At 50.3% G+C, this 16,646-nt stretch overlaps 1 protein-coding gene across 1 annotated transcript in view; it reads right to left on the bottom strand.

Moving 5' to 3' along the window:
- Znf423 (zinc finger protein 423) overlaps window positions 1–10,541 on the bottom strand; it is a 241,208-nt gene extending 230,667 nt beyond the window's left edge. Inside the window, exon 1 of the mRNA XM_028755498.1 lies at window positions 10,478–10,541. The gene's annotated coding sequence lies outside the window, so the exon portion shown is untranslated. The remainder of the gene's footprint in view (window positions 1–10,477) is intronic.
- Window positions 10,542–16,646: the final 6,105 nt, after the last annotated feature.

Genomic DNA, 16,646 nt, shown 5'->3' with positions numbered 1-16,646 from the left:
AAAGCAATAAAAAAGAATATTCAGTGTTAACAGAATGACCTCTCTCTGAGGAAGACAGAACTGGATAGCCAGTTTCAGTGTGTACATGCATGTCGTGTACACTCTCATCCAGTAAAGGGGGCAGCAGCCAGAGCCCAACAAGCTGCCTGCAGCCTACAAGTGATGGATCTCTGACCATAGCCACAAAGACCCAAAGGCTGGCCCACAGTGTTCGCCTAGGAAGCCAGGACCAGCCAGGATGGGTTGACCTTGGCCATTTCCTGTCAGACATTGGCTCTGCCTCCACAGTCCGTGTGTCCAGACTCACCCACTAAAACAATCTAACTACACCATTGCCTCAGGGTTCTGTCTTAAGAACAAGACTCTGGCCTCATACCAAGGCACCCCATGCTCCTCCTAAGAAAAAGCCATAATCCCAAGCAGGGTTGACATGAGCAACGGTAGTTCTGAGGCCTGCCTGGGAACAAGGGTGCGACTCAGTGTGGCAGTGCTGCTCTAATAGGGGGTCCCTGCTGTGGTGATTGGAGGGGAGGGGGAATCTGAGCCTCCTGCTACCCCAGCCCCAAGCTCAGAGCTAAGGTCCAACACATGCTTCTCCTTGTATGGCCCACAGCAAGAGGAAAGGCACAGAGGACAGGAGCCCCTGGGGACCGAGCACTGCCCACGGAGTCCCTCCTCCTAAGCCTTCACTGCCTGCCGTTCCCACTTTAGATGAAGAAATGAAAGGGCCTCAGAGAGATAGAGTAACTCAAAAGTCATACAGCTAATGAGTAGCTAGATTCCAAACTCAGACATTGTTCTTATCAAAGAGGACAAAAACTGGGCCCCAAAGTGCTAAACAGGAAGCAGTGCTGTTCTGGACCTCAGCAAGCACTTGTTAGCTTCCTACCTGTTGCTGTGCCTAGGCTGAGGTCTGGGGGTCAGAGTATGGGAATAGTACCCTGGGAGTGACCAGAGGACAGTGGTGAGCTCTTACCAGCAGAGATGGTAAGGGCAGGAAGCAGGAGGCTGGCTCCAAGGCCACTGAAGAAAGCCAAGAAACCATAGCAGGCAGGGTCATCCTGGGAAGCTTACCGACCTAGGTGTGGCTCAGGCTCCTTCAAAAGATAAACAAGAGTGACACGGAAGGAGGTCCCAGTAGGAGAAGAGGCTGGAGAATAGGAACCAGGGTAGACCGGTGGCATCTCCATGCCAGTGTCACAGCTAAAGCATCTCATGCATGTCTGGACCTGACAAGCTGCAGCCAGCATTCTGACAAGGACACCATGTTTCTCACATGTTCATGTTCAGACAGTGATGGCATAAACCGATCCAGGATGCACAGGCTGGGGACCTATAAATACACCAACACTACCCATCCCCCACACAGCCCTGGAGGGCTGGTCCTGTTTAATGACCAGGCTGAAAGTCGCCACCAAATAACTACAGACTTCTGTCCCCCTGCAGGGTTCGCAGGCCTTTGGGAAGGCGGAATGGCATAAGGTGATGCCTTCCTGTTAGTCACCTGAGCTTGAGCAAAGCCGAATCGTAACCCTGCCCCCCAACACACACCCTCTGATGTCGTCCTCTGACATCATCAAGTGGGGTACTGCATGCTGGCCTTGCCAAGACAGACAGACCTGAGTCCTGGGGCCAGCAGGAGAGCACTGGCTGAGCACTAGCCCGAGACCAAATACCAAACAGCCAGAGAATGGCCACATCTAGCTGGAGAGAGTGGAACTGAGCAAATCAAGCCCACGCCATGGAGATGAGACACCAGAGAGGAGGAAGTGCAGAAAAGAAACAGCTCTCAGGTTCCCTCCCTGTGCTCAAGCTCCAGCATGCCTGGCTACCAGCATATGCATGCACACAGATGCCTAAGCTCAGCACACTAAGGTGCACACAGACGAATCAGAGAGGAAGTACTGCCAAGTGTGGCCCAACAGGAGCCAAGACTGATGGGAGCCTGAGGAAAAGGGAGCCAAGAAGCTAAGAAGTACCACATCCTCTGATGGAGGAGAGCTGCCCCATGTCTGGCCAGGCCTAGAAAGTGGCACAGAGACACCGGGATCTGTCAGGGCTCTGAGCCAGGGCAGCAGAAAACTGGACGCACACACACACACACACACACACACACACACACACACGAGGCAGGCAAACACACACGTGTCTGTGCCTGTGTGCACACATGGCAGATGCCCTACCTCGTGGACTGCTCACCATGGTAACAGAGTGGCCCCCTCTCAGCTCCAGTCATCACCTGAAGGCTTCTGAGGTCCCCCGTGCTGTCGAGAAGCAGGTCTAACAAAGGCCCAGCTCGGGCCAGCTCAGCCAGGGGGCCTTCCAGCCAACCAGCTGACGCATGCCCGCCATGCTCCCCTGGTGAGCTCAGGGCCACCATGTCTTCCTACCCAGCCTGCCTGGCTCCACTTAGCTCAACTCCCCACAGACTCCCCAGCTGAGCTAATGAGAAACTCCCCAGCTGGCCCTGTATAAAAACGCATTTCATAAGTCTTTAAAATGCTAGGAAATTCTACATCTCTTTACTGAGACTTTCCTGTTCCTTGAAAACGTCCCCTGGTCCTCATCAAGAAGACAAGGGGAGGGGGATAGCACACAAAAGGTGGACAACACCCTCTAGTACAGCCTGGAGTCACCACTGTGTTTGGTGACTGAAACACAGACTTGTCCCACTGTAAGAAATGGTGCAAGGGGACTCCCAGCTAGTGCCAGAGGGACAGGAAGGAACTCAGAGTAAGACGCTCAAGAAGAGGGACCATATGGGAAAGCAGGGAAAATGGGGGAGTCAGCCTTGACTCCCTTTGAATGAGAACTGAAAGGACAAGTGAACCTGAGTGTGGTGGTGTAGTGCGGTCATCTTAGCCTTTGAGAAGCTGGAGGGAGGGAGGGGTTCATCAGCTAAGCACACACCTGAAAGCACTGGAACCTCCCCACGCCTGGCAACTGAAGCCCAGCACCTACACCCTGCCTCAACCACAGAGCCAAGCTTCTGGGAGTCCTTGAGGTTCTGTTTACTGGGGACGACAATGGAGTTGGTCCACTATCACGTGCACCCTGCCTTCGTCTAGGTCAAAGGTCCAGGATATAAAGGAGTTTGCAAAGGTCTGGAAAGTTAGCAGCAAGAATGGAAATGCTGGGGTGGGGTTGGGGGCCTGCAGCAGAGTCTCTGGGAAGCCCCTGGAATAACAAATAGTCAGTACACATTCTGACCAAACAGGACCAGGGTGGTGGCTTCCACTCCCCACACCAGGAGGTCCACTCTTCTGGATGTTTCTGTGGACTAGCCCAAGCTGCAGGAAGTGGGGGCTGACCACAGCCTAGCCCTAACCAGAACCAATAAAGGAAAACAAGTTTTAGGTGTTCTTCCCTCAAAAGCCCAGAATAGATACTCAGCTCCCAGTGCTACCCTGGCTGCCAAACAGGTACCTGCCACCACCTGTGACCTAGCACCACCACCACCACCACCACCACCACACCCCACACTTAGTGGTGATAGAAAGCCTGGTTGCAGTGTCTCAACTTTGGCAGGAGTAAAGGTCTTCAGGTAGGCATTTTCCAGGCAGCAGCAAAGGTTAGAGAGTTCCAGTTGGACTCTTCCCTTGACTCTTCCCTGACCCCACACCAGTGCCAACCTGCCACTGGCCTTTCTGCAAGAAAAGAGCAGTCTCAGTGGCAGGTCTGACATCTGTGGGTGAGCTGTGACATTCATGCACGAGTTGCCTGAATTCAAATCCCTGCTCTGCTGGTTTTGACTGTGTGACCTGGAAGCAATCGGAAGTGTCTCTGTGCCTCTTTCTTTTTTTTGTGTGTGTGTGTTTTTTTTAAATCCATGTATACAAAGCTGATGAGATCTGACTTCAAGAGGCATCTACTTATAGCAGTGATGGATTCTAGCAGCAATGACCAATCACCTGGCAAGAAGGTCTCTCACTCTAACCACAGAGCAGCATCGATAGTCTGCTCCAGTATGACGACTGATTACAGTGACTGTTACAAACCACAGAGTGTGTCACTAAGTCAGAAATAAATCTACTAGTCTGCCCCGGCAGGTAAGGAACATTAACCAACAGGTCTGCCATGTCGAACCCAACTCCAACCCATACAGTCAGCCCTCAGGACTCTCTCTTCCTTCTACATCCTCATGCCTCCGTCCACAGTAGCCATGTTGGAAGAAAGCCACATGGTCCCTAAACCCAGCTAGGAGAGAGCATCATCCATGACACCAAGGCTAGACAAGGGACAGGAAAGTGAACACCTGTCTCTGTCAGATCAGTGACATCTGGGGATGAAGAGGCATGGGCTTGACTGCCTTCTCAGTCTCACACAGAACCACATACGTCCTTACCAGAACTTTGCAAAGTGTCAGAAGAAAGAGGGACCCTGAAAGAAAGAGGAGGAAATGGGATCATACCCATATTGGATGGACAGGAAGACAGGAGGAAGGGAGGATACAGGCAGGAAGACAGGTTCAAGGCTGGAACCTTGAAGGCAAGCCAGTGAAATTCCCCTTGGTAAAGCTATTGCCAACACACACACACACACACACACACACACACACACACCCTTCTTACCAGGCCCCAGAGCAGCTGATACAAGGAGTTTCCTCAACCAGAACAATGATTTTCAAAATACAAGTTATTCAAAATGAAATACCTTCCTTCTCCTCTAATAGGTGAGCTGTAAAGGCCATGGAGGGGCGAAGACCTCTCACTCCACTGCCCAGAATGTGAAAGGGTACAGCTGCAGTGCAGAACAGTCCAGGCACCTCACCTCACGAAGTTCAATTCTATGCTACTGTAGGACCTGGTCACTCCACCCCTGGAGCTGAACACAGGTGTTCAAACAGGAACTCGTACAAGATAATTCACGGCAGCACTGTGCACAGCAGCCAAAGACGTGAGCACCCCACAAGAGCCCATCAGCAGAGGGACAATAAACAAAAGGATCTCTATCTAGACTGGGGATTCAGTTCTGTCCCAAGGGATGAGGGCAATACAATCTGGGCTGTGGATCCAGTCAGTAAACACTCTCCGGGAATCAGCAGCTACAAGCAATGTCCAGAGCAGGCAAGTCTACAGGAATGGAAGGCAGCTGAGACACTGCCCAGAACATGGGAGTTGGAAGAGAAGGAAAAGTAGTTATAGAGGCATAACAAAAATAGTTATAGAGGCTTCTTTAGGGGGTGAATTTTACCCAACTATGACAACGGTCCCACACATCTCTGAATGTGAAGAGAACCACAAAAGGCCTCTTGTAGTGACTGAATTGATCTCAAAGTTGCTTTTAAAACTGACTTGCTATTTTTTTAAAAAACCTACCAGTTTTATCTGAAACTGAACTCTCTTGTGTTCTCTCTGCAGATCTCGGATGAGTGGATAACTCCAGGCCCGGTACTCTGCAGCAGTCAGCAGCTGGGTGACAGCTGCCTTCAGCAGGGCCTGTATCATGTCACCCATTAGTTCAGTTCTTGAGCCCCCAGGAGTCCTGGGGGAAGAGGAGGAGATCTGGGTGTGTCACCTAGGAGTCTGGACAAGTAGAGGGTCTCTGGGGTAGTCATCTAGAAATCTAGGGAGAAGTGGAGCCTTGGGCTGTGTCCCCTAAGATTCTGTAAGGTAAAAAGGCAGCTGGTTGTGGCCTCAAGGATTGCGGGGGGGTGGGGGGGGCTTTCTGGCTGTGGTTCCCAGAAGCCTCTCCCATTAGCAAAGATCCTCTACCTTCCTAAGGAGTTCACACCTCAAGCAGGCAAGCAAGTGCAGCTGAGGCCACACTCTGCCCCCTGCAATCACATACAGAATGTCTTGGGTTAGGGAAAAGAATCCACATCGTCATGGGTACTCAGAGGCAACTGAGGTTCAAAACAGGTTCAGAACTTCTTCAGATTAAAACTTCTCTTAAAATAAAACACACGCACACACACACACAGACACAGCCCGCACACACATACAGCCCACACACACACATACAGCCCGCACACACCATATATTCATAGCTCCATATAAGACACAGCTCAAACACATATCATATATTCATACACCATATGTGTGTATATAATACATAATCCATACATATCAGATATACATAGCCCACATACACAATACACACATAGCCCACAAAATCTATATCCACATACAGTATACACATAGCTCACATAGACACTACACAGCCCCCACATCACAGCTACTACCACAACCACAGACGCAGATACACACATACACACACACACACACACACACCATATACTGACACATATAGCCCCTACACACAGCCTCTACATTAACAAAGTCTCACACACACTATAAACAGTCTATACACAGTCTACATACACACACACACCACAAGCACAGACTCACACCCTCATGTACACACTAGGCGCAGGTCTCACACAAAGCCCCCACATATCACATTCGGTAAATACACACTACATCAACACGGCCCGCACAAGTACACACATATTCTATATGTATCACAAACACATCACAGGCACACACATGCCCATATCCTACACACTTAGACACAAACCCTTGCCACATACACATACCATACACACACTGCACAAGCATGCATCACATGCCTATACAACACACCCCACACACATCCCACTACCACCACATCTCCTGAGTCTTATGGATACGAAAACTCACAGTCTCAGCCCGGAGAGACGGCTCATCTAGTAAAGAGCCCCCACAAGCATTAGGATCCAAATTTGGATTCCCCACAACCCAGGTAAAAGCCAGATGGGCTTGGCAACAGTCCTGTAATCCCGGCACTCACAAGGGGGAGACAAAATCTTCAGAGCAAGCTGTATGCTCAGACTAATCAAAACTGAACTCCAGGGAGAGGCTCTGCTTCAATATATAAGGTGAAGAACAGTTGATAAAAACACCAGATATCAACTGCAGGTCACATGCACAAGTGTGTGCACACACATACATTCTTCCCCCCCCCCTCTCCAGCTCCCAAGAATCACAATCACATAAGAAATGATTCCTTTAAAACCCTACACTGCTGAGCCCCGACCTCAACTCTGAACAGAGAACCTTCTCAGGGCTCTGCCTCTTAGCAGCCCTGTGCTTGCCAGTCCGAAGGCAGAAGGTAGCCCCTCATCAGGTTGGGAGAACACTATATCTCTTTTCATCCCTTCCCGCCAGGCAAGGCCAGGTTTTCCTTTGTTATTGAGTCTCAGATCAAGGACCTGGGAGAGCTACAGGGCCCATTTAGTAGGGGGCAGAGGAGGCCAGAGTGCCACGTTCAAGTGCATTTGGTTCTCAGCCTCCCTGCTAGACAGACACAGGGTAGGTTGCCTACTCTGGCTGTAGGAATGCCAGTGTTCAAGTCTCTGCTCCATAGCACTCTGGACACGGCACTACTCAGCAGCTTTAAGGGAATCACCAGGACCCCACCCTTACCCCATCTGGCAAACAAGAACGGCAAGTCTCATTAGCTTGTCAAGGGTAGCTAGATAGATCCATTCCCCATAATCCTCAATGATCCCCTTCTCCATTTGCTGGTATAGCCAAGTGGCATCTCCTCAGTTTGATGAAAATTACTAGACAATGTGGCTTCATCTGAGCCTGGCCCTGTCCTCCTCAAATGCCCCGTAACCATCCGACAGAAAAATGACAGTACTGTCACTGGACGGAGTGTTGCCCCACAGAGCTATCACAATGACCCAAAGGGTAAAGTGTTCCCTGTAACTGACACACTAAGTTACATGACTAACACATGTGTCATCACTCACACACAGGGGCTGCCTGCCATATTGCCTCCACCCTGTCCCAGGGTTAGCGCCACCTCACAAGCCTCACTCAGTGCCTTCAAGTTCTTCCATGCCTCAAGTCCGACAGAACTGGGAAGGAGAAATACCGTATGCTCTCTTCAAAATCATCCCAGCGCACCAGAAGACAGCAAAGCAGTCCACACCAGCTCTTGCTTGTCCACATCATTGAACAGGTGGCCTAAAGTTCTCTAGAACCACAGAGCATGGTTGTCATGGGCTCCTTGGGGTCAGAAGTGAATCAAAGGGTGCAAGGTGCATGCTCGGCTCTTGAATGGAAACTGGAAAATCTGACAACTCACACCACTCCTGGGAGCACAGGGAGGTCGGAGACTGGGCAACACACTGCGGAGTCACAGAAATGTAGGTGGCCCAGAGCACAGTGGATGTCAGCCATGCCTCCTACATACCAGGGGATGCCTCACCACCTGACAGATTCTCTACATCACAACCAACATCTTACCACTTCCCACATACCCCACCACTGTTTCCATCATGGGAGTGAAGACAGCCTTCCTCCATCAGAGGCTTGGCTACAGCAGGTCCCCCTTAGGAGCTGGTGCAGCCTTAGTTCACCTACCCACACATGGGAACTGAACATAGGTAGACACATGCATGGATGGATGGATGGATGGATGGATGGATGGATGGATGGATGGATGGATGGAGTCTCTCTACACACCCCTGGCTGTCCTGGAACTCACCATGTAGCCAATGTTGGCCTTAAACAGAGATCCACTTGCTTCTGCTTATGAAGTGCTGGGATTTTATAATCAACCTTATACGCTCAGCCATGCCTGGGTCAGTCTTACTGTATTTCAGCAGCCATGGGGGATACGCCTCTGCAGCACAAAGACAGGCAGGACAGCCCATCCCACCTGTCCAGCACTGACCCATGGTCTTGCCTCTGCTTCCCTAGAACTGGAGCATCTCCATTGCTCAGGCTTCTCACAAGTCTCCCCCATGGAGGGAGACTCTGTCACCAAGGGCCAGGGTCACAGACCATTCACAGACATAACAGATCCTACATCCAGGTCATCCAAGAGTCTGTGAGCTCCAAACAACACTCACAGCTTCTGGGAAGACACCAGGCCAGAAACGGGGGACCGAGGATCAAGGGCCAATCCCCAACTCTCCTATTCAGTCTGTTACATCCTTCAGTGTTCAGTTATTTAGAAACCATCTTCAAGATTTTTTTTTTTGCTGGAGCACCAATGAGATGGCTCAGCAGGAAAACATGCCTTCCACACAAGCCTCAGAACTGCTTTTGACTTCCAGAGCCTACACGAAGGCATAAAGTGGCGGTTCTCACTCTGTGGGTTGCAACACTTTGGGGGTCAAGCACCCTTTCACAGGGGTCACCAAAGACCCTCAGAAAACACAGATATTTACATTATGATTCATAACAGTAGCAAAATGACAGTTATGACGTAGCAACAAAAATAGTGTTATGACTAAGGGTCACCACATCATGAGGAATTGCACTAGAGGGTTGAAGCATTGGGAAGGTTGAGAACCACTGCTCTAAAGGAAAGAACCAACTCCACAAAACTGTCCTCTGACCGCCATACATATAATACGGCCCCTGCACTACATGCCCACACACACACCATGCGTACATACAATAATAACAATAAATTTAAAGGTTTTCATTGAGTGTTATATGCTGTTACTCAAAATGTCTTTGTAAACTCAGTTTCTTCAGTTAAGTGGGCTGTGTCATAAGCCATGTACATCTACAAAGTCACAAATTAGATGTGCAATCATTGATGTCAAATGTGTACAGAACTGAAACATGTGTCCAGCATTACACCCTCTTGCCTCAGTTTGTACAACAAAAAGAGAGGACGGGATGTAACAATTATCTGATAGGACCCATCTGGCAAGACTGAACAGGCCTCGGGCGCCCCATGAATCTGAAGGTGACTGGTCAGAATCCAGGGACATATACACCTGGCACGAGGTAGCTGAGAGGGACAAGGAAAGGAAGGCTGTCACCTGCCAGACAGAGAACTAAGACACAGCACAATGGGAGGCTCTGGCTGAAAGCAGAAACGCCATTCCAGAGCTCCAGGCTGCCAAAGCCAGGTTCAATCTCCAGCCCTAAGGGCCACAGAGAGAGGGATACCAGTTCAAAAAGTCTCACTCATCAGCCACTTCTTATAGCTGCAAGAGGAGAAAGTCCTGAGGTAGAAAACCCAAGGCCCCTGATGGCCATGTCACCCAACACCCCACAGTGCTACACACATCACAAGCCCAAGCTTGCTCTCCCATAATCTCCCCCTGAAGACAGAGCCAGGTCTGACAGCCCATCCCAGGGGCAGAAGTAGAGGAATGCTGGGTTCTGTTGGAGTTTCACTCTATTAAAGTAGCTTCTATTCAATGTGTTTGGCAAGAACTTAGTGGCAGTCAGAGTTGAAGATGCCAAGCCTGGCATTGGGAGGACTCACCATCCATCTAACTTACCCAGTGGATGGAACCATGGCCCTTGGGAGGAGGAGGGTGTACTTGTCTCCATATGGAATGAGTTTTACTGGCCATATGGAATAGATATATAATCGTGTTGCATGGGGAAGTCTGGACTAGACACAGGAATGCAACATGAAGGAAGAATACCATTTCCATAACCAGCTGAGTGGCTTTCTGATGCCCTGAGCCAGACCCCAAAACCCCCAGCAATGCTCCACAAGCCTTGGCACTTACCTGCTGCTGCCACAGAGGAATCCCAGGCCAGCGAGAAGTCCGAGGCCTCCCCCTCTTCAACTGGAAGAGAAGAAAGAAGGGCCGTGAGTTTGGAAGCTGCACACACAGGTCAGAGAAGACGGGAGCCCTGCGGGGTGTTTATATGCTATCCACCATGGGGAGGGTGGGACACAAAACCTACAACAAGGTGGCTTTTGTTGGTATTACAGAGATGAAATAGTGATCAGAATAAAGCACAGGGGCATGTTCAGTGGGTAAAGTGCTACCATGCAAGCATGAGGACCTGAGTTCGAGTCCCCAGAACCCACACAAAGTTGGACACCATAGCATGTATCTCTAACTCAGGTGCTTTTGTGAAATTGGAGGTGAAGATAGGAATTTCCAGAAGCTCATAGGTCTGGTACCTTGGTATACACAACGACAAGCAAGAGATCCTGCCTCAAACAAGATCAAGGACAAGGACCAACACCCAATGTTGTCCTTTGTCCTACTTGTACAGAGAGACAGAGGGGGGGGGGGAGAGAGAGAGATTATAAATAATAAAAAGAATCAAGCATGAATGGCAGGTAAGTACTGTCTCCACTATGTTTCCACAGCCCTACATCCTGGCAGACATCACTAATCAATCCCAGCACTGCCTCCAGACAGACACATCAGAAGCTTTTTCTATTCAGTGCTACAGTCATTAGTATACAGTTTCCACTCATGAGCAAAACATCTGCTACCCACAGAAACGAGTCAAAACTCAGAACAGTCCCTAATCTTGCAGGCATTTTCCCCTATCAAAGCCCACGTTGCCTATCACAGAGATACAAGGCCACCTTGATAACAGTAAGGAGCAGGTATAGTGGCCCTCAGAGGATGGGATAGTTCTGAACTTGGAGTCATGAGCTACAGACAGACCTCTGGGCACACAAAGGCGCCACTCTCCTCAGCCTAGCAGATAGAATCACTGCATCTCATTGGCTGGCAACACGGCAAGGGAAATCACCTTCCCCTACTTGAGCCTGGACCCCACAGAATGAGGCTTGACAGGGATGGAGTCTCCCCTACCCCAGACCCCAGCCCTTGAGACCAGGCTGGTGGGGAACAGGGGAGAAACACTATACAGCATAATAGCACTCTCGGCCTGGAACCAGTCCCAGTCTGGAGGACATAATAATATTAGAGCTGGGTTATGGACTTTGTAAATGGAACTTTGTTTAAGCCAAAAATGTGCACACATGTTTTTCAGATTTAACGGGCTCTGCGGCTCTGCAGCTCTGCACACGTGCAAGCTGAAGGGACCTGAGCCACCCACCTCTCTGCCCTTGATACTATAACTGGAAAAGCTGGGTGTCCACTGTTCTCAGTGCTCCTCGACTGGGGCGCACCTACAATCTCACAGTTAATGAGAGCCTGTGCCAGTGTTAGGCCCCAGCGCAAGGTAGTCCACGACAAAAGAGGTCCTCTATAAACCACGACGCCAAGAGCACATCTAGAATCCTAGCCAGCTCAAAGTCAAAGGAGACAGTACGCTGAGTAGTCACCCAGTGAGAAGAGGGAGTGGGCTGACTGTGGTCCTTACTAGCCCTGTCCGCAAAACCACTCAAGGCTTTTGAGCTTCCAAGCCCCTGACCTGGAGGATGGTCACACAAGAAAAGGCAGCATCAGCCATAAAAGAAAGCAAATGTGAGCACACCTCCCATTTTGTACCTTGTGGGGGAAAGGGACCTAGGACTGCTCTTTCCTGAAGACACAGGACTGCAGAGGTAGGAAGAAGAGAGTGGCCCAGTACCACTGGTGAGGAAGGTCAGAGTTAGCAGGCCACGGCACATGCTTCCTGAGGAGTGTACAGTGGCCCTGACCACAGCCCTCTCTCTTAGTGAGGGGCCCATATGCCTGCTAACCTTGCGCCTGGAACATGAATGTGTTTTCTCAAAGTTGCTGGCACTGAACATTCTCTGCCCCGCCCCCAACCCCACCCCCCCCAATGCCAGCCCTGGCCCACATTCTGCCTTTTGAAAGTGTGAGCATATGCCTTTATACATTCTTCTTTTTTAAAGATTTATTTATTTATTTCATGTATGTGAGTATACTGTCACTATCTTCGGACACTCCAGAAGACACACATTGGATACCTATTACAGATGGTTGTGAGCCACCACGTGGTTGCTGGGAATTGAACTCAGGACCTCTAGAAGTGCAATCAGTGCTCTTAACCGCTGAGCCATCTCTCCAGCCTGCTTTTCTACATTTTTGATGAGAAGGAGAAAGGCCTCACCTGTCCCGTCCTACTTCAGGCTCTGTACTATCCAAATCTGTGAGAATGAAGAGGGTTTCCTACCTGGCCAGGCTCTGCAGTCCAGTTTGCATTCCCAACATGACCAACAAGGACAGCAGGCACAGAAAAGAGATTATACTAGGTACTGACTGGGTAACTGGGGACTGCTCTCTGGGGCCCCAGGATATTAGCCCCATATCCTTAAATTAGAATTCTGTTGCAAAGGCACAAAGAACCCATGAGGGCTAAGTATGTTGGGAATGACCAATCAGTGAAAGGCCAGAGCTTAGCAGCATACCACATGGACTACCCACCATCCAGGAGTGATGCTTTCTAGAGCCCTCCCTGGTAACATGTTTATAAGATCTAACATAACTAGAACCAAGACCTCTAGCCATGTCCAGAATCCAGTGTCGGGGGCATCTGTAAGGAACACAGCATGAAAGCATGGGGCAGCACTCGTCCAGCACAGAAACAGGCTGGTGCAATGGGAGCTATCTCTACCTCGCCCTTGCATACATCTCTAGGAGCAGGAGGGAACTTGAAGCTCACAGAAGGCAAGCATACAAGCAGAAGGACCTAGGAGCTGAATTCACAGACAGGACACATGATGCAGCCCCAGGCCAGTTGCCTGTAGGAAGCCCCTTTGTGAGGAGCTCCAGAGATTCTACAGTCCCACATTTTCTGGGACGTTTGCATAAATAAGATTGGTCACGTGTTGGAAGACCACAGCCTCCTCTCCCATCAGTCACCTCTGGTGGCAATAGGCACTATGGGTAGGTAGTTTTGTCTCACAGAGATCTCAAACAGGTTTCCCTTCTGATCCTACAAATTAGCTCCATTTCAGATCCAAGTAAGAGATGTCCAGGGTCCTGTGGCCAAGAGTATGAATACAGTAAGCACACACAAGGGCTATGGGACAGGAAGGCTGGACCTGCCCAAGGGTTGCGTGTCAGACAGCTGAGCCAATCTCTCCCCACCCAAGGGTATCAACTCCACAAAGAGCTCAGCTCTCAGCTCCCGCTGCTCAGCTCTCCAGAGCCTTGGCTTCTCCACTCAGTGGTCTACCTCTCATTCTCTTGAGCTTTAGTCTACCTCAACACAGGGCATACGCCCGCCATCCCTTCACTGATAATGCCGATGCCTAACTCAGTGCAGACAGCAGGAAGAATAAACATCTGAATGAATAGGTAAACAAGGCACGGCCCCCAAAGAATTGGCACACACACACACCCATGCCAGCCTGCTGGGACAGAGCTCTGTCCTGAGCCCAGCTTTGGTAAGGCAGCCCCAGGCACACACTGAGGCACTCACCCGACATGATTTCACCTCAGCAGATGTGAGGTATGTGGGACTTTCAGCTGCCTTGGAACAAAGAGCTGGGGAGTCTGTAAGTACTGTCCTCAGCTGGGCCCTGGACCATCAAGGGACGGTGCCTTGAGAGATAACCCAACAGCATCAACTCAGAGTAGAACAGTCATTTCTGACATTCCAGGAGGTTCTAGCACTGTGTGTGAACCAGAACTCTTAATAAGAGAAGAGAAGAACCGAGAAGAGCCGGGAAGCTTCTAAGGGGGCACTGGTCTAGTGGCAGCAATTCAAGGGTAGCTCTGGGTGCTAATAAAAATTCTCAGGCTCTGTAAGGGCTTCAGACATCAGACGCCCGCCCACATTCATTCTCAGCTGTGGGGTCAATAGCTAACTGAACCATGGGAATGGGTGAGTTCTACCAAATGCTGTCTCTGTAATTCCTCCTCTGGGATATGCAGAGTTTGGGCCATGAACATTTGTAGCTCCAGAGGTACCAGGCAGACGCAGGGTCTTGCATACTGGTCTCTGAGCTGCAAACCTCAATAATAGATCATTGTATTAAAGCAAGTGGGCACCAGTGTAAGACGTTTTGTTCCTGGCTGGAGAACAGTGTCCTCCACCGGAGGGAAAGGCCTTCCCAGCACCTCTCAGAACAAGAAGAGAAGACACTGGATGCAGAAGAAGATGCAGAAAGTGGGGCAGAGGTGAGGAGAATGAAAAATCACCCTCTAGCCCAGCAGCCTGCTAACTCAACAGGGCGTTCCCTCCCTCCAGACTGTGGCAAAGTCAGAAAGGACCTGTGTTGTCACAGGCTAAGGCAATGGTTTCAAGAAGTGAAGGAGGAAAAAAAAATAAGGCTGGCTGAGCCCAGAGCCCACTGAGCTCCAGAACCCACCCATCCCAGGCCAGGGTTCACAAAGAGCCCAGAGGACAGGATAGGTAAGATTAGCTCCTAAGAGCACACGTGTGCATGTCAGGCATTTTACTTAGGAAGAGATCATTTTTTACCAAATATTATCTAGGAAAATGTTCTCCCTACAACTGCCTGCCAACAAGGTCAAGAACCTCTGTAGAGAACCTTTGGAGAGTTTTTTTTTCCCCTTTTCACTCTGGGTCATGCTTCCGGGGCCTTAGTAGACACCCTTCAGTTTCCCCTGAACCCAGGACCACCCTACCCTAGCAGGGGAGCTAGGCTCACCCTGGCCCCAAAGAGGCTCCTGAGAGTCCCCCATTTCCACAGGAAGTAGTCAGCCAGACAAGCTGATCTTTAGAGAAGCCATGTCACCCACACCAGATTAGGCACCAAGAAGTTACTTTAAAGCACAGTCTCACTGTCAAACATAAAGAGCCGGGCTGCTCGGGAATGAAAAGTACACGGGGCTGAGAGTGGGGCTCAGAGACAAGACACACGCCAAGAATGTGGGAGCCCAGAATCTGCTCCCCAGCCCCGCATAAATAAACAAACTGAGATACTGGCCTACTGTGTGTAGATGTGCAGGCCGTGCCTTGTACGAAAGGCCAAGCAAAGGTCCTAACAGGGAGCTGAAATATAAACTATTATGTTCACCAAGCAGTGTGCCACAGTGCAGGGCTGCAGATGCTCAGGGGAAGGATTATGCATTCCTCTACACAGAAGCATGATGCATTCCTTTTCCAAACTGTACAAAGGTGCCCAGCCTGTGATCACCTCTGAAGTCAAGCTTCCAAGAAAGATGACCATGTTCAAGAACAAACCAAGCACCCAGCAGAGCAGAGATTCCTTCCAGACCCTTCGCCAAGTCTCTCTGCACCAGCTAGATCCTCAGGGAAGCCTAGAAACAGCATGAGTGTCACTCCCAACCTGACACCCTATGCTCTGGATCCTCTCTGCCCATTTTCTAAGATGAAGACAACTAGCCAGGCACACCAGTACACACCTGTCATCCCAGGCTTCAGGAGGCTGAGACAGGAGAACCACAGGCTAGCCTATGGTAACGGGGAGGGAGTGGGGAAGGAGGCGCGCACATGCACACACACATAAACACACGAGTGGGGATGACCACAGTAGCAGGGGAAGCCAGTCTGTGCAGGACCCCACACTAGTCATACAACACCTGTTCCCCTTCATCCTCCTGCCCTCCACACAGGGGTCCCTTACCCACCCCATTTCTGTCAAGGAAAGGAGCCCCAGGAAGCCACCACATCTCCCAGGAACAGTACAGCTGTTTTCAAGTGGGGTTTCAGCTCCCAGGCAAAGAAGGAAAGAAGAAAACAGGAAAGGAGAAAGAGAGAAATCTGTGAGCAACAGCTTTCGCTTGGTTGCTCCACCCTGGTCCAGCCTAGCTTCAGGTAAGTATAGAAAGAAAACCAAACGGCAGAGCCATGTGCTGTACCAACACTAATGAGACACAGAACCAGGAACTAGGAAAAAGCAAAGACAACCAAGCAGGGGCTGGGGCCTGACCAAGCTAAACGTTTGTTTCCTTTATCAAGACTTTTACACCTCATTCAGAGAGGGCCCTGGAGGAAGGTGCAGGCAGCCCTTCACACCTGCTTCTCTGTGCTGGCCCCAAGCATAGCACAGCTCCAGACCACTCCCATCCTTCCACAATACCC

This window comes from Grammomys surdaster, unplaced genomic scaffold (genome assembly GCF_004785775.1).
Source record: "Grammomys surdaster isolate TR1022 unplaced genomic scaffold, NIH_TR_1.0 126063, whole genome shotgun sequence".
Taxonomy (NCBI): Eukaryota; Metazoa; Chordata; class Mammalia; order Rodentia; family Muridae; genus Grammomys; species Grammomys surdaster.
This window is presented reverse-complemented; position numbering and strand designations above follow the sequence as displayed.